Below are 18,926 nucleotides of genomic sequence, written 5' to 3'. Positions count from 1 at the left end.
CTTCTGACTCCTTCTCACTCTCTGGCTTATTCTGTCTTCACCTGGGTCTCGTTTGTTCTTTCTGCCACCTCTCTCTGTAAAACTGTCCCAGTAAAACTGTCATACAGGCACACCCTCCTTTCTTCTCTCCTCCTCCTTCTCCTCCTCCTCCTCCTCTTCTTCTTCCTTTTCTTCTTATTCCTCCTCTTCTTCTCTGCTCTGTAGTAGTTTCTCTTTTCTGTGCTATTCTCATGAGAGTTGGGCGTATCTTATCTCTGATTCATTCCGTCAAATCTTTCTATGATTTTTCACTTTGTTTGACTGTCAATTAGATGTCACTTGCAAACATGGCTGCTTCCTTCTACAAATTAACCTTACTTTCATTGTTAGGTACTAAAGGTACTAAGGGCATATTTGTATTCCACCCAGATTATACTGTAATCCAGGACATATCTGCATTTCAGCCAGATCATGTAGATCTAGAAGGTCTTTGGATGTGATCCCTTGCCAGAGCAGCCATGTTGCTGGATTAAAATTCCTCTACATCTTCCCCTGGTTTTTGCATGTATGTATGGATAAGTGATCTAGGTAACATAAAATTAGGACTTCCTATGGCAAAAAGAAAATGGTTTTGTCTTTGAATGCATGGAGTTTGATATAGCTTTGAGGTATGGAAATAGATATGATGTTTGTGATATATTTATTTATAGCTTAGAGAGTTCTGAACTAAAGCTATAAATGTAAAAATAATAGAATTATTTGAGTCAAGAAAGTACATAAAGGAAAACTGCTGAATTTTAATTTAAAATATTATTAATATACTATGATGTTTAATAATATTTTAAGCCATATAATATAAGAAATATCAAAATTTGGCCAACAATGGAAAATGAAAGTCACAGAAACCACTTTAGCTCCCAGACTATTTCTGACTAATTTAGAATAGGGATGAGACCATGTGTTATTTAGAATAGGGATGAGACCAGGGCAGTGTTATTCTATTATACTATTACTACACTAGATTTTAAATTATGTATTATAGATAGACAATGCTTGGTTTTCTACCATATAGTCACTACTTGGCATAGAACTGTTATTTAATAAATATTTTGAGACATGAAGGAATATATTTTTCAAACCAATCCCAATTAGCATAATGTTAATGTGCACTATGTAAAGAGTATCCTTATATTATTCAAATGAGAATTTCTGTATCCCCATATCTGGTTGCAACTTATTCTGAAAATCTTCTGTCTCAATGTTGTGTAAATATTACTCCCCAATTATTCTCTGATTGGTTAGTAAGTAAGCTGATCAGCCAATGGCTGAACAGCGGAGAAAATAGGGCTGGATTTCCTTCCAGCACAAGAGGAGGAGGGAAAGAGGGGAAGTAGGATTAGCCACAGGAGAAAGTCTAGACGACATCATGAAAAAATGTCCCGGCCAGTAGTCCTGTCCTGCGTGACAGTCAACGAGGGTGCGGAGGGTACCTTGAAGAGAATGGGGGACAAGAGATGTGAAGGAGGACGCCAAGACAAGAGTCTAATCAAGGAGACAATTTTATTTTTTCCCAAGTCTGAATTTATACCATAACAGGAGTAGCAGAGAGAGGGGGGAAGTAGGAAACATTTACACAGGCCAAGGACACAGCTCTCTTGTGGTCAGCTGATGTCAACAGGATGTTGGTTTTTCAGAAAGGTTACAGGTTTGTCAAATCATTAGTCAGCAGGATGTTGGTTGCTCAGAAAGGCTACAGGTCATATCGTTGGGCATTCTGACCTCAGATGTATTTCTCAGCAAGGTCACAAGTTTGTCATATCATTATTCATCCTGACCACCAGGTTTGTATTAGTCTTCTGCAGCTGGCTGGCGATTTTCCACAAACCCAGTCAGACTTAACTCTAACTATTCTATTAACATCAATAATGGCGTCGCTCCCAACAAAAAATTACCTGGAGCAGAGAAAGCCAGAGCAGTACTAAAAGGCAAACATCATGGAGATTTGGGCTGGGAGGTTTTATGCTCCCATTTCAGAGGCCCGGAAGACCACCAGAGACCACCAGGAGTCCAATTTGTATGCAAAACCAAAGAATTTTCCTTCAAGCTTAAGCTTGGATCTCTCCAACCTCTCCAATACAGTGGATGGGTGCAGAAGGCCCCACGCCAGTAAAGCCTTGCCTGCTTATTACAGTTTCATCAGGGTAAGGGGCTTTCCAGCTTGGCAGTTACATGATTGGTTGACTTTTGACATTTTCAGCTCAGCACATTTCAATTGGCTAGTAATGATTTCAGCTTGGTATGAACAATAGTGGCTTGCTTAAGCAATCTATTTTAAAACATCTAGAACTTAGGTACTTTCCGCCTAAAAGCTGACTGGCTGTTATTAGGGGTGTTTGTTTGCTAAAGGAGTTATGGCTATTGCTAGAGGTGTCTTGGTTCCTGGAACAAGTTGTGTGTGTGTGTGTGTGTGTGTGTGTGTGTGTGTGTGTGTGTGTGTGTGTGTGTGTGTTTGAGTAACTAAGCTCATATTAAGGGAAAGTTTAACATAAGATAGAGTCTGAATGAAAAATGGAGTTTGTAATGTTAGGCTGGCCCCTTCAGGAAGCTTAGCTTAGAGGTTTAAAATAGAGCAAGACTGCTCCATTGTTGAGCTAAAAACTGTTAAATAAATATAATATCCCAGTCTCAATTATTTGAGAGCTAGCTAGGTTAAGAGAAAAAAATGCAACGCTCATCACTAACAAGCAAACTATGTCCATTTTAAATATATCTTCACCATGGAATTGAGAATTCGTTCCTAAAAGGCCTCAAAATGATATTAAATTCTTGATATAGTCTGTGAGCACTTATCATAAAGCTCTTTTAACAATATAATTAATAGAGATTCTGAATTATTCCCATAACTTGATGCTATTGTAATCATTTATACGGGATAAGGATAGCTCCATTCACAGAGTACATCGATAAGACTTTGCATGTAAGTACTACTTGGTTCATTGGTTAGAGGATACCCAATACCATTTCCTTCAATGTTCATCATGGTAGATATGAAAATACCCTCAGCTGTTTCTCCCACCTTTAAGGGATAGTCTTAAACACCTTCAGGTGCCTAAGTCTCTTACATAAACTAGCACAGCAATTTAATAAAATTGACAAATGCCATTCCATAACCTTTCATCCCCAGGTTATACCAACCACAGTATAAATAACTGCTATGTCATGTGTTTGGGAATATAATATGTTCAATACAAGTTCGATTCTTAAAACATATTTTCTGTCTGTTGTTCGTTAGTTACATAGATATAGAGCCTAGAGCCATCCCCAATAAACATTTGATATCTGTAGATCAAAGTAGTAGCACACAGGTGCGTGGAGAGGCTTGGGTCTAAGCACTCAGGATCTCTTATCACCCTTCAACTTTCCTAAAGCATCCCCATATACAACCAGAAATAATTCTATGCTTCTTTGAAATCATTCTGAATTTTGTAGTTTCTCTTATCTCCAAATAGTATTAAAACATGGCACCAGTGAATTCTCAAGTGGCTTAAGTTTAACAGATCTGTAAATTGAAAAATAAAAATGAAATTGAAAGACAGCTTGTTGGTGGTGGTGGTGGTGATGGTGGTGGTGGTGGTGGTGGTGGTGTGTGCTTGCATGCCTCTCTCTCTCTGTGTGTGTGTGTGTGTGTGTGTGTGTGTGTATGTGCATGCATGTTTTGCTGAGGACTGAACCTAGAACTTCACATATACTAAATAATTAGTCTACCTCTGAGTTACATCCCTACCCTGAAATAGAACATTTCTGGTAGAGATAGAACAGGACAGACACAAAATGCCAATATTTCATGAGGAATAGAGAGAGGTATTGAGGGAAACAGTGAAGAGACTGCTTCATTTCAGAGGAATGAAATTTTTTCGCTTTCACTGTAGACTGAAGATGGACTTCAAAATAATGATATGGTCATTCCGTTAAGATGTTTGCAGGGAAATGAGCTGGAGTAAAAGAGTGTGACTATGAAGATTCAGTTCTGTAGCAATTACCATTAACACCAATTTTATAATTGCAGGGGAAGCCAGGGGAAAACAGAACCCGCACCTCACTGAACCTGCAGAAATTATATCATCAAGTGGGAATCCTTTAACTTCCACACCTCAGTCTTTTCACACATTCACCAAGAATATCCCCCCTCATAATGTTTTGGTATATAGTGCTTGACATTTTGATTCAGACTATTGAACATATAAATCATAGACATATATATGTGTAGAGCATATTATATATATATATAGTGTATATATGTATATATGTATATATATATTTATGATCCAGGTTTCATTTTTATGTAGATGGTATATAAATGTTAGCACCCTTGAGACAGTCCATCTACATCGGCATCAGCGGGACTCTCACACTGGCTGTTGTGATAAAATATTTAGAGGAAAGAAGACATGGCAAATGAACAAGTGAACAGTCTTCTGTAAGTGCAGCTCAGAGCTAGCGACGTGAGGAACTCACGCTGAGTCGAAGCGGGTGTGGGTGGAGGTGAGTGCCAGGTTAATTGTTGCATTCCGTCTCATTCAGAAGAAAACAACAAGAGATAAAATTGCAGCGTTTATATTCCTGCCTTTCAATTTTATTCATCTCTTTATTGCTTTTATTTTACTGCTCCTATTATTTGTGTCTCGTGTTTGATATTATTTCCCTCCCTTTCCTCCCCCCCCCCGGATTTCTTTTGAAAAGATTTAGTTTGTAAAAAAAAAAAAAATCCTTTCCAGATGACTTAAAAATAAAGAAGATAACATCTATTAATTTTCCATATAGAGTTGGAAAGATAGGTCTGTGGGAAATATTGTCATGTTGTCTGCTTGAAAAATAGATCTTCCGAAGGGAGACATGTGCTGAGAGATGTCTCCATTGCTGCTCTGGTTATAGGACAGCGACAGTGCCAAGCCTGAGGGCAATGTTAATTATTACCTGACAGGTCATTTTTCTTTCTTGGTAGTTTTCCAGCCCTTTGGGACCCACTCCCCTGTTTGATTATGGACGTTTCTTCCCTGGAATGAAAGAGCTCTGACTTCAGGTACGGGGCTTCCCATTCTTCAGGAACATTCACCTTTATGGTGTGATTTAGGGATGAGTCATGACAGAGTCATGTGTCAAAGATACTATACCCTAACGTGACACCAATCCCAGGCTGCAGAAAGTCTTCATGTGTTCAAGGCTTCAAATTACTGTAAAAGCTTCTTCATTCAGAGAGCTCACAAAATTAAAGCATTCTGCCCCTTACTTATTGCCTATGCACTTCCTTTTACGCCTCCTTTCTCAAAATGTTTCGTAACCGTGTTTGATTTTACTTGCATGTTTGTAATCAGCATTAATGTCGACTTTCCAAACTCTTGATATTTGAGAAGCTCATTGTTTTTATCTGACACTCCCTCGAGGGACACATGCTAAAGGCGTGGTGCTGTTGTTCTGATTGACTTTTGAGCTATGATGGAGTTACCAGTGCTTTAAACTCACCAATGGGTTAATCCATCGACTATGAATTATGGATTAATGATTGATTGATACCTTCCGTGCTTTTATTCAGGGAAGGTAGGAACTAGAAGGTGGTGCCTACTTTGAGGGAGGAGTTTATGCAAGGCATGGCTTTGAGGGGTCTACTTTATGCCCAGCTTCATCTCTGTCTTCGTGACTGTTTCCCAGCTGTCATTAAGTGATGATACCTTTCCTCCATCAGGTCCTGCTACCATGGTGTTTTTGCTTCGTTACTGCCCTAAAAGTGGAAATCTCTGAACATTGTTCTTCCTGCAGGCTTGTTCACTTAGACATCTTGGTATAGCAGCAGAAAGCTCACTGGACATTCTATTCTGGCATTTGGAAATAGTTCACACTCATGACGAGGGAATTGTGGGCAGCAAAAATGCCATATTAAGTCTTTTAAAAAGACTTTATTTTGCTGTAAATTGCTGTACTCCTTAAACACAAAAGAGCATTGGGGGACACTTTCTTACAAAACGTAGGAACCTACATTACTTTTCTTGTTACGTTGACAAAATACTAGTGTTCAGCTTGGTTTAACCTTTTTATTCAGTTTAGGACCCCAATCCATGGGATGTACTATTTTGTGTAATTCTATCTCAGATGATCTAATCTAGAAAAGCTGTCATAGACATACCCAGAGGTTTGTCCCCTCTCTATATCCTCTCAAGTAGAAAGCTAATGTTGAATATCATAGGCTGTGAGTTCAACTTCAGGCATTAGTTTTTAACCTTTGATTAAATACACCATAATTGTACACGTATGTGGGGCCTAGTGTGCGATGGCATAGATGTGTACATATGTTCTGTAATAACTAAATCAAACACATGGCTTTTACATAATCTGAAACACATGTAATACATTTATCTCTGCTTCAACCTTTCAAAAAGTGCACTGAAAAGTAACTTTCTATTGAAAATTAAAATTTAGGCGTTATTTTATGGCAATAAATTTCAAAATAAATCGACAAGGTTCTCAGATCACAAATATTCAGACTGAAGTTACTTTTCTTCGTGATTATGCTTTTGGGAAAAATAGTCAATCCTATTTTGGAGAAAAATTGTCATTGAACAAAAGCCGGAGTGTTCTCTAGTGCTGAAAAGCATATAATATTATATTAGTTCACTAAGCTCATGGGTAATTTTAAAGACTCTCTTTTGTCTGTATAGAAAGTGTGGTTATTTGGTCATTTTTCTGCATACGAAATGATTAAAGCCAATTAAAATATGTTAAGACGTCTTTCTGAACCTCAGCAACATCATAATAAGAGGCAGACATCTTCTCCGATGTACACTATCGCAATGAGAATGCAAATGCTTTTGTTCTTCTGCAGTAGACACTCTGGTTAAACTACTTCGTCTCCTCAGCATGAACTTCTTGCTCCCTGAACAATTAATAATGCCGCAGCATCACTCGTGACTCAGATATTTTCACGTGGATAAAGTACAAACTGGGCAACTAGCCACTGTCTGATTCTACTTGTGCCATTGGTATATTGGGAAGTTGAGACCCAAGAATTTTTTACTTGAAAGATAAAGTGTGAAAATATTAAAACAGGATAAAGACAGCCACAAGTGGTTCCCAAGGTTGATGACAGATAAAAATGTGTTAGAGCCAAACACACATCACTCATAAATCGAAAATAACACGACATATATTCAAATTACATTTTAATAATTCTCAGAAAACACTAGAATTTGTCCACTGAAGTTTTAAAGTCTGAATTATAAGATATAATTTAATGTATCTTAAATTTATCTGTAGATTTAAGCAAGAATTGTTTTAAATTATTTGTGTGTGTGTGTGTGTGTGTGTGTGTGTGTGTGTGTGTGTGTGTGGTGTGCGTGTGTATATGTGAAGATCACAGGTCATTCTTACATGTCATTCCTAAGGTACACTCAACCTTATTTATCGATTGATTGATGGACTGATTGATTTTGTGTGAGTGGTATGTCTACATCTGTGTCTTTGTACTACATTCATGTCCAGTGCCTGCAGAGGAGAGAAGAGGGCAGACAGTCTCCTGGACCTGCAGTTATAGATGGTTATGAGCTATCATGTGGGTGCTGGGAATGGAACCTTGGTCCTCTAAAAGAGAAGTAAGTGCTCTTAACCACTGAGCGATCTTTCCAGCCTCCAACTTTCTATTTAATTGCACATGTTTGTCTGGGTAGTATGTTTGAATATGTGTCTGTGTGTTCATATGTGAGTGAGTACGAGTGAGTGCACATGTTGTACATCAAGGACTGAAGACGATGTCTAGTGTCTTCCTTGATAATTGTCCTCCTTAAACATTTAGGCAGCATCTCTCATGGACCCAGAGCTCTCCAACTGACTAGTCTCACTAGCCAGTTTGTGTCAGGTGTATTTTCTTTTTCTGCCCCACCTGGGTTCGGGGTAGAGGCAGGCTGCCGAGCACAAACAGCTTTTATGTGGATCCAAATTTAAGCATTTCATGGTTTACCAGTGGAGTAACCACCTCTACCCTCTGACACTCTCTTCCAACACACACACACCACACACACACACACCACCCACACACACACAACAGACAAACAAACAAAAAAACAGACACACACAAACCACACACACACCACACAACCACACACACCACACAAACCACACACACACACACACACACACACACACACACACATATTTTAAATACCAAATCTCTTATGAACTTGTAAATTTCCTGAGATCTGTCTCTGGTTCCTTAGTGCTGGGATTACACTGCACATAACTAGCAGCTGGCTACAAAAGAATTAATTCTGGCATAGGAAGATGACTTTGTGGGGAAAAAGTGCTTACTATGGAAGAGTGAAGACCAAGGTTTGAACTGCTAGAACTCACATAAAGTGGATCCTAAATGTGTATAATCCCGGTGCTGTAAGGGTGAGACGGGTGGCTGGGAGAGACAAGAAGACAGCAGCAATCTCCTGAGCTTACCAGCAAGCAACTGAAGGAACCCTTTGTCAAATAGGAAAGAAGGTAAGGACTGACCCTCAAGTTTGTTTTCTGACCTTACATGTGGGCGACGTGCATACCTCACATACACACAACCACGTCATACACAGAACATTTTATAAAGAAAATTCTGTTGTTTAGCATTCAACCTGATTTAAGTTAACCCAATACGGAGTGGTATGAAAGGCTCAGCAAAAGGGAGTACGGTGCTCATTAATAGAGCTGTGCACAGGTGGTGTTTTGCTTGGTTCACAAACTTAGCCCATGGTTATGAATGAGTAATGAATAGATAGGGTGGAAGAAAGGGAACAGGAAAGAGAAAACAAATGAATAGATCAGTGAAGCAGATAGGCCTTATGCAGATTAATTTCACTAAAATGTCTGGCCACTGATGAGTTGGTAATTTTTCTATGATTAACATATACCAGCGCGTGCTAAGGAGCACTGGTATTACAACCCGCATGCAATTTTGCGTATTAGAGTAAGATTGTTTCATAGGAGGTTTAATTTCTCGTTAGTAAGGCAAAATTGCAGTCACAATCCCTAATACCGCCAATCAAACTTGAGTTGAACACGTATGCCTTTATGTAAGGATCTGTGAATGCATTAAAATTTGAGAAACACTACAATAAGTTTAAGTAAAAGCGAAGTGAAAACCGGGCCAGTAATTTAGCCATCACTCAGTGGAAGTGAAGCTTTAATGGAGTCCTCAGTTTGAAACCAGCATGCTTATTGTGAGCCCCTGGCCCATAGCTTAGTGGCAAATCATTTGATATCTCTTGCTTCATTACCACACCGGTGAAACTGCAATGGAACTGCACCTGTAGAGTAAGTTGGCCTTGGAATCAAATGAGATAATCTATGTAAAAGATTCCAAACAGTACTCACCACACAGTAAACGTGTTCGCTGCTCCTCCCAACTTTATGATGACAGTGGACAAGTGAGAGATGAGAATCTCAAAACATTTCTAATGCCCGAAGAATTGACTCCCTTCTATTTTAGGAAACCTGACACTGTAAACTTGATGTACACAAATATGTTTCTTGCTAAGAGGGAAGGAGATAAACATTGCCCAGCACATAGGACGTGATGCTTACTGGGTTTTTTTTTTTAATTTAAATTTTGCTTGAGTGGATCGAGGTGAGCACTATTCCAAGAAACAATGTAGAGATGCCCTAGGCAGCTTGCACCTGATCTTTCCAGCCTCTCAGTACTATTTTTGAGGCCCTACAGAACAGGAACCTGTCCCATGGTTTTAAGTATGAAATGCAGCTGAATTCAGGTTAGAGCCTCAATCCAGTTCAAAATTAAAGTATACCGGTAGGGTGTCCTACTGCAAATCTTTTTAGCTTCTACATTCGACCTCATCATATATTATGGATTTAAAATTTCCAAAAGAATGATTCTTCTACCTGTTTTGCTCTGGAGCTCCCAAGGCCTATGTGAGTATGTATGAATGTGTGTGCATACATGTGTGTTTGTGTATGTATGTGTACATACATACATATATGTGTGTGATATATGCTTCTCTAATATATCTGCATCAATTGATCTTTCTATATATTTATGTATATATATGTATCAGTGTATATGTGTATAGATACACACATCTATATGTAGATGAATATATATCTTTATATATTTATATAGCTATGTAGAAAGACATAGACAGATAGGCAGGCAGACTGACAAACAGATATACTCTTCCTGTCTCACTCATTGCTGACACTTCTATCCCTTTGTAGTGAGCTTGTCTGAGGTAGAGCCACCAGACATTAGTAGATTCTCAGTCTTTTGTAAGGGTGAGGCTTCTCTTTTGCTGCTGAAAGAGTAAGGGCACACGGATTATATTCCTGGCATAATCAGTCTGAGTAGGTCATTTATCCAATGCCTTTCAGCACCACAACCCCAGAGACCTTGTAGTAGCCTTAACGTACTAGGTGAACGAGACTCACAATGTTGACCACCTGGAAGGGAAATTGTAAAATTATATTAAGGAGAGCTTGTTGTCCTATAAGCCATTGGTATGACTCTGAAGCTTACCTACTCTGTAGGCTTTTAAGAAAAGAGCACATCCTAATTAAGTATAAACTATTTTTGTGCACTCAAGTATGTATAGTGCTCTCATTTGCATGACAAGCACAGCGATTTGAAAAGTAACCACTGTTTCCTTTCCCCCTTCTGTCTCTGCAGGAGGAGCTCAGTAAGAGCCTGGTGTGTTCCCTTTCTTTTGCACATCCTGCCAGTTTGTTTTGTGGTCACTCTAGGGTCAGACTTTCCCCCATACTTTACACAGGACAACGAGGCAAACCTCGTTTCTCAGACGCTGACCCTCGTGACATATTTAATTACAGATTGTTATTTTCCTCATAATTTTACTTATGCCAATGAGTAAGGCAAGACCCCATACTGGCTAAAGAGTGTTAAAAATCCTTAATAAATATTCAGATGCTTTAAATATAATAGCAGCGGTCCTTTATCCTGGATTACATTGTTGTCTTATAAAATCAGATTCATTCTTGACAGAAACGAAGAGAACTCCAGTGACTGAGGACTTACTGTGTGTTCCAGCTACACAAGGAATGCTTCAGAGGATTGTTCTATTTAACCATTCTTGCGTATCTGCGAGGACGATAACGTTCCATATTTAAAGATAAGAAAGGCAGCATGCGGGGGAGCAGAGAACAGAAGCACTTTCTCTGCCGCGTTACATCCCAGAGTTCATCTCGTTTACCTTATCCTTCAGCATCGCATCTTTTAGAAAATTACATTTGAAAAGCTACTGGTGCACTGTGTTAGTCTGGGCGCTCTAAGGGAAAAGAGCCTAACAAAGTCAGTACGTACTGAGAAAAGGGGGGAACTTTAGATTCAAATCCAGGAAGCAGGCTGGATAGTCTTAAGGGTGAGCATTTTCCCGGTGGTGAGGCTAAGAACTTGCTCAACTGATGAAGCTTTCTTAGCACTACTGACCTGTAGATTCCTGGAGAGCTGTGGGACTTTAAATTGTCTTAGGTTTGAGGAAGCAGAGTTCTTATGTCAGGGATGATGGCGATGGCGGAGCGAGCAGCAGCAGTAGATGCTGAGCTAGGTTAATCTTTTTGTCAACTTGATACAAACTAGAGCATCTGGAATGAGGGAACCTTTAACTGAGGACTCCTTTCCGTGAGACTGACCTATGAGCATATCTATGGGGGCATTTTTCATTGTTAATTCATGGAGTGGGATCTAGACCCCTGTGGGCAGTGCCCCTCCCGAGTAGGTGCTGTTGGCTTGTACGTGGACTATACATACTGTATTCCTCCATGCTTCTCTTTCAGTTTCTGCCTCCAGGTTCCTGTTTCCACTCCTGCTCTGGCTTCCCTTGTTGCTGGACTCTAACTTGGAAGTCACTTTTGCTGACTTATCACAGCAACTGAAAAACAAACCAAAACAAAAACAACAAACAAAAAACCCTAAAGCCAGTGGGTCACCATAGAAAAGTTAATATCACGAGCAAAGATCGCTCCCTTTCTTTGGTCCTCTTCACAGATGATCTATTGATCGAAAAAGCTGCCCACTATGGGGGACTCTTCCTCATCTCAGTTAATCATTTTTGGAAATGTACTCACCAACCCAACCAGAGGTGCATTCCACAATCAAATTCAGGTCCAGTGAAATAACAACTACGGATAATGCAGCTTTGAATACCATGTTCAAAAGCCATTTAACTCCATTACAGAATCTTTTTGGCTAGTTTGCTCAAGCTTGTCAGCTGCTTAAAAGCCAGCCTTGCCAAGAGTTTGTGAATTGATACAAACACTACTTTGATTAAAATTCTAATGTCAACAAAGCAATATAGCTAAAACAGCGAGACCATAATTAGATTTGTGACACCATAGTTAGATTCATTTGATGTTCCACTATATTTCTTGTGAAAATATTTTCTTTAACTGTTCTCACATGTATAAGTAATTACTCTAAGAACCAAGTGGAGGTTTGAGCATTCCACACACATGAAGACAGTGATGTTTCTTTTTCATTAAATCCTGCCTCTATCTAGGTTCCTGTGAAAAATCTCCAAGAGTTCTCAGAGGATAGACCCGAGGGCTCACATATCACTTCCACTTTATATTTGGCAATTTCTATTATAGATAATGGCTCCCTTTAGCTTTTGCTCTGTCTTGAAGCTTTGTTCTGGTTTCCAAATGTCTTTGAAAAGTTTGGGAAGTTCAGAAATAGCGAAGGACCACACGCTTTCATCTTGGCTGGCTCCTTTTATCTTAGTAATATCTCTTGTCTGGTTTCAAAGAAACTTTTTGGTGCATTTTTGTTCTCTAAAATGATAGCTGTGAGCCAATGCAAACCCATAGGCATGAGCATAGTATCTCAAAGAAGTTGGTTTGTAGCCATTTCCTGTTATGGACTCTGTGTCTTCGCCTTTGCTATTTCATTAACCTTTGAAAACTTGTACTTTATAACTTTATTCTAAACATTTCTACTTAATAACATTTGGAAATCAACAGGCAGTTTTCTAATTTCTACCTGGAATTATCATCTGTTCTATAAGCACATTACATTGAAGTTATAATTTCTTTCTTATTTTCATGGTGCTTATTGATAATTATTATGAACTCAAATTCACTTATTTGAAGTGCACAATGTCCATTTTTAAGAGCACCAATAAAGTTGTAGGATCTTCACTGTTTCTAACTTTAGACATTTCATTTCACTATTCCCAATGTAGAGCTCATTCCAATTAGCATTCCCTTCTTATGTCAATTGACCCTGATCCCTAAGCAACATCTCTACCTAGATGCACTATTCTGAATAATTAACGTGAATGCAGGTTTAATATATTTGTGTACACTTTAAATATATATTTATATTATATATTATATATTTTAAAGCCTGTTTTCACTTATTGTCATAGTGTTTTAAAGATTTTACCATTTCATAATATTTATAATGACTTCTTGTGTGTGTGTGTGTGTGTGTGTGTGTGTGTGTGTGAGGGGGACAAGAAATACTCCTTTGTATGGATATGTCATTATTTCAATCTACTATGGTCATTTGGATTGTTTTTGATGTCTTTGTCATCACAAGAATGCTTTTATGACTATTCATGTATGAATTCTTCTGTGGATATGTTATTACTTCCCTTGACCATAAAACATAGTGACATCACTATGTGATAACACAATTTGAGGAGTTACTGTTTCATAGTTCATCAACAACATATGAAAATCCTAGTTTTTCACGTACTAGCCAGCACTGGCGAACACTGTCGTCTGCTTATTATATGCACTGGGTTGTGGTAGGCGGTACCACCTTGCCCTTCCCACTCGCACTTTTTAGTAACGAGTGATGTTGTGCATCTTTGTGTGTGTGTGTGTGTGTGTGTGTGTGTGTGTGTGTGTGTATGTGTGTGTGTGTGTGTGTAGATCACCTGTGTGTCTTCTGTGGATATACATCCACTCACCTTACCTTCTACAAATTTGGGTCTCATCTTCTGTTGTTTATAAGAGTTTCTTTACATATCCGAATACAATTTTCTTTAGAATTTTCTAACACCTTTATTTCTACTCAGGCTAATTCTCTTTTTATTTTCTTCCTGACTGCTTTTGAAACACATATATATATATTTTTATTTCGATGCAGTTCAATTTACTCTTCTTTTTCCTGAAGGGACTCTTGTCAGCCTGAGCATGGGAAAAATGGTCCTGGCAGGTTTTGCCTTTCTCCCCTGTTCCCTCTGCCTTGCTAAAAGCCTTTAGATTACATTCCTAGAGCTAGCTGCCAAGGTCTATTCCCTTATTCCCATTCCCTCCTCCTGAGACAGACTACCAAGGTTCAGCTCTCAAAGTATTGAAGTCCAGCAATCCAAAGACCCCTTTGGCTCTCCTAATTAACATGTCTAACTAAAATTAAACACCTCATCCTAACATGGGGTTTCCCCTTTTACTGTTATAAACCACCATTTTCCTTCAGGCTACATCTGTCTCCTCTATCCAGAGGCAGTCCTTTGTCCCTCAAGGACAAATATCCCTGACCCCTCCCTCTCTCTGTTCCTTTTCCCTTCTCTCTTCTCCTGTATCTCACGTCTTTCTCTTTTATTCCCTGTCCTATATCCCTCTGAGGCAGACAGTATCTCCTTTGTGCTGAGAACTTGTTTTGGGATATTCTGAGCCCATACGAATTCCTTTCTTTTCCTGTTCGTGCATTTGATATTATGTCTAAGAGACTATCGAATAACTAAGGGTCACAAAGATTTACTCCTGAACATTCCTTCAAGAGATTTATAAGTTCCATTGTCACATAGAGGACTATGGCTTAAGAACACTTATATATGATACCGAGGCGTTTGGAGGAGTTTTTTCCGCATCATTTTTTTCTGTGTGAGCTCTATACTGAATATTTCGAAGCACTGAAGAGCTATTTCAAAGGGACTTTAATTTCTCCCTTGCAACATACAAGATTCCAATACCTTCACTTATTAATATACCTTTGTAGCTGTCACCGTGTTAGACAGAAAAGATTGGACACAGTTTTCAAGCACTGTTTGTTCAGAAAAAAAATTCTTTCCATTGAATTGTCCTAGCACTCTTGTTGAAAATAAATTGAACATGGGTCCAAAGATTTCTTTATTCTGCTGGAATTTCTACTCCACTCACCTGTATCTCTGTTTTATAGAAAGCATCCCAGCATTTGATTACCCCAGTTTTGCAGTAAAATTTGAAGTCAGATAGTGCAATATATTCAACTTCATTCTTTTCCAAGATTGTTTTCATGTTTCTGTCCCCTCTGTAGTTCAGTGGAATGTTAGGGTCCTTTGTTAAATCCTTCAGATGAGGTGTCTGTGATCATGAGAGAACTTTAAAGGAATGTGTGGGGCAACCTAGGAGGCGATTGTTACTGAACAGTGAAGAGCTTCGTGACTCATTGCTGTACATCCTTGTGGGTCTTCCCACTCATGACTCATAAGTAAGATCGCCTGGCTTTACCAGCTATGTCCAAACTGCAGCCTATGGCAGGCCACAGGTTTCCAAGGATAGTTACCAAGCATAACCTAGCACAGAGGCAGATGACGAAATCATGTTGTATGATGTTGATTGTAATTGTCAACTTGACATGGTCTGGAATCATCTGTGACGTGAGTCTTGATGAGGGATTGTCGAACAAGGATCCAATTGGGCTATGGGAATGTCTGTGAGGGATTATCGTTAAGATGTTAATTGATATGGAAAGCCTCAGCCTAAATGTGAGCAGCAGCTTTCCCTGGGACTGTGTTTAGCATCCTATAAGACTAGAGAGAGTAAACTGACTGACAGGCACACACTCTCATTCTCTCTGTGCTTTTCCGCATGGAAGTGACTGTCTGCTGACAGTTCCTTCTTGACTCACCTTTAGTGACGGACTGTTACCTAAAGGTGTAAGATTATTAAACTCTGTCTTAAAGTTTTATCTCCTCAGGGTTTTTTATCACAGCAATAGCAAAAAAAAAATTGAGACGTCGTAATGTTGGTTACACATGGTAGATCTTTACTAGTGCAAATGAATCTTATGGTTAATTCTCTCTCTCTCTCTCTCTCTCTCTCTCTCTCTCTCTCTCTCTCTGTCTCTCCCCCCCCAGCTTGTTACATGTCCATTCATATTTCTAATTTTATTTTTATTTTTATCTTATATTATTTCTATTTTAGTAATTGGTCGATTGCATGTATGTTGCTTAATTTAATATCTAAATACTGAAAGTCTTTGTTATTTATTTTTATTTTTGAGAGGGAAGTGGTAGGATAATCCCTGCTAATTCTGATTTCAGTCATTTGACTCTTCTTCAGGATTCTAGTTAATCTGGCTAAAGTCATATTTTGTTGATAGTTTCAAAGAACCATTTCACTCATTGCTTTGGAGTACCGCTTTTCTATTTACTCCCGAGTTTCTACTCTTAATTTCTTTTACGTATGCTATTTTCCCCCCAATTATTTTGGTTTTAACTTCTATATTCTTCCTAAAAGTGAAAAGATAGGCTCTTCCCTTGAGACCTTTGTTCTTTGCAAACATAGATTTTACAAATGCAGTTGTAGCACTAACCACCATGTCTGAATCTCATATATCTCCTTGTGTTGTGTTTTTTTTTTTAGCTCTCTGGTATCACAACACAATTTCCTTTGTGTCAGTATTTGCTGAGGAGTGTCCTATTTAACATTTTTCTACTTGTGCATCTCCTAATTTGTTTGTATTTTCTCTTGCTTTTCAGTTATGTTTAAGTGGATATGCAAAAACTGTATGATTTCAATCCATACATATACAGGGAATTATTTGAAACCTAACATATAATCTATACTGATAGAAGCTTGCTTTTTACTTGAAATGTGTATCGTGCTATTACTTGGTGAAGTGGTCTGTATGTGTCCATTAAGTACAATATTTTGTCATCATTTTCTTTATCTATTGGATATTTTATGTATTTACATTTCCCTTTCTAGGGAAATTATCCCCTTTCTAGGTCCCCCCTCTCCCATCTCCCTTCTCCCTCCCCTTGCTTCTATGAGGAAGCTCCCACTCTTACCCATCCACGCCTACCTCATCGCCCTGGCATTCCCTTACACTGGGGAAATGATCCTTCATAGGACGAAGGGCTTCTCCTCCTATTGATGCCAGACAATGCCATCCTCTGCTATGTGGCTGGAGCCATGGGTCCCTCCATGTGTACTCATTGGTTGGTGTTTTAGTCCCTGGTAGCTCTTGGGGGAGGTGGTTGGTTGATATTGTTGTTCTTCCTATGGTGTTGCAAACTGCTTCCTTAAATCCTCTCTCCAATTCCTCCACTGGGGTCTCCATGCTCAGTCCGATGGTTGATGCAAGCATCCTCATCTGTATAAGTAGGGTTCTGGCAGAGCCTCTCAGGAGACGACCATATCAGCTTCCTGTCAGCAAGCACTTCTTGGCATTTTCGAGTCCTCTCTTGGTATAAGGTTTAAATTTCTATCTTCTTTCTAAAAGTGTTCCATTTAGTGTTTAATCTTGTTCCTTGCCTTATCCATGCCTGACTACTGTATCCATTGTTGAAAGTTGGATATTGAAAGTGCTGTATTACCCAACTCTAGAATTTCGTTGTTTTAAATAATTTCTGCTTCTTGTTGATTGATATTTCATCAGTAGAGTGTCCTAATATTTTTGTTTAGTTATTCAAACATAGTTTCTTTTGGCTCTTGGGATAATATTATAGTAATTTATTTAGGCACACTTGCCTAGGGACTGTGTTAATGTGTTCTCTGTCACTGTAACAATGTACCTGAGAAAAATCAATTTTTAAAAGGAAATACCCATTTTCTGTGAATGTTTGTTAAATCCATTTGTTGTACGATGTTAATTGATATATGATGTCAGTGTATTCTGACATCTATTTTATTTCCAGATGGCCTCTTATTAGAGAAAATGAGGTATCGAAATCACCTACTCATAATGAATAGACATTAAGTGATGTCTTTAAACCTAGTAGTAGATGTTTTTTTTTTTTAAATGAAATTGCCCACCCTAGTGTTTGGCACATATATGTTTAGGATACTAATGTAGTTTTTGGTTGTATGTTTCCTATTTCCTTGATTAGAATAAACTGCCTCTCTTTATCTCTTCTGATTAGTTTTTGTTTGAAATCTTTTTAATCACATATCAGGTTAGCAATGCCTGCTTGCTTTCTGGTCTCATTATTTTTTGTCTGTCCTACATTGTACAGACTGAACAGTGTGTGTGTGTGTGTGTGTGTGTGTGTGTGTGTGTGTATGTGTGTGTGTGTGTATGTATGTATGTATATATATATATATATATATATATATTATGATCTTTAAAAATAAGTAAAAGGAAGAAGAAAATGCTTATTTTGCCTTCCAGTTTCGGAGGTCTCCACTCATACTCGGCACAGCTGCTCGTGGTGAGAACAGCTGGTAAAGGAGACTGTTCACCTTACCCATTGCAGTTGGAGGGAAAGGAAGAGAGACCAGCCTCTCACACAGCCTTTGATGTCATGCCAAGTGACTTAGCTCCTCATAGCGAGTCCTCACTGCTAAAGCATCCAACTGCCTCTCAAGAGTTGCATTTCCTGTGTTCCAACCCTTCAGCATATGAGCTTTTGTAAACATTTAAATCTAAATCGTCACCCTTCATCATTGGCCCCCAGAGGGTCATGTCTGTCTCATAATCCGAAACTGCACCCAGTCCAGCTTCGAGATCTATTGTGATGATATTTCTAGCCTTGTGCCAAAAATTCTAGTCAACCTCTCCTCTGAGACACAAGGCAAGCTTATCTGTGAGATTGCACGAAAACGAAGACAGAGGACCATTCCATGATATGTTTGCAAAGTAAAGACCCCCGTTTCAAAAAAAAAAAAAAAAAGGAGTGAAACAGCACGAAGAAATTTGATCAAAGCAAGAAACAAAATTATAAGTATTAAGTTTTCAAGTC

Source organism: Rattus rattus, chromosome 1, assembly GCF_011064425.1.
Source record: "Rattus rattus isolate New Zealand chromosome 1, Rrattus_CSIRO_v1, whole genome shotgun sequence".
NCBI lineage: Eukaryota > Metazoa > Chordata > Mammalia > Rodentia > Muridae > Rattus > Rattus rattus.
Note: the sequence above shows the minus strand (reverse complement) of the source record.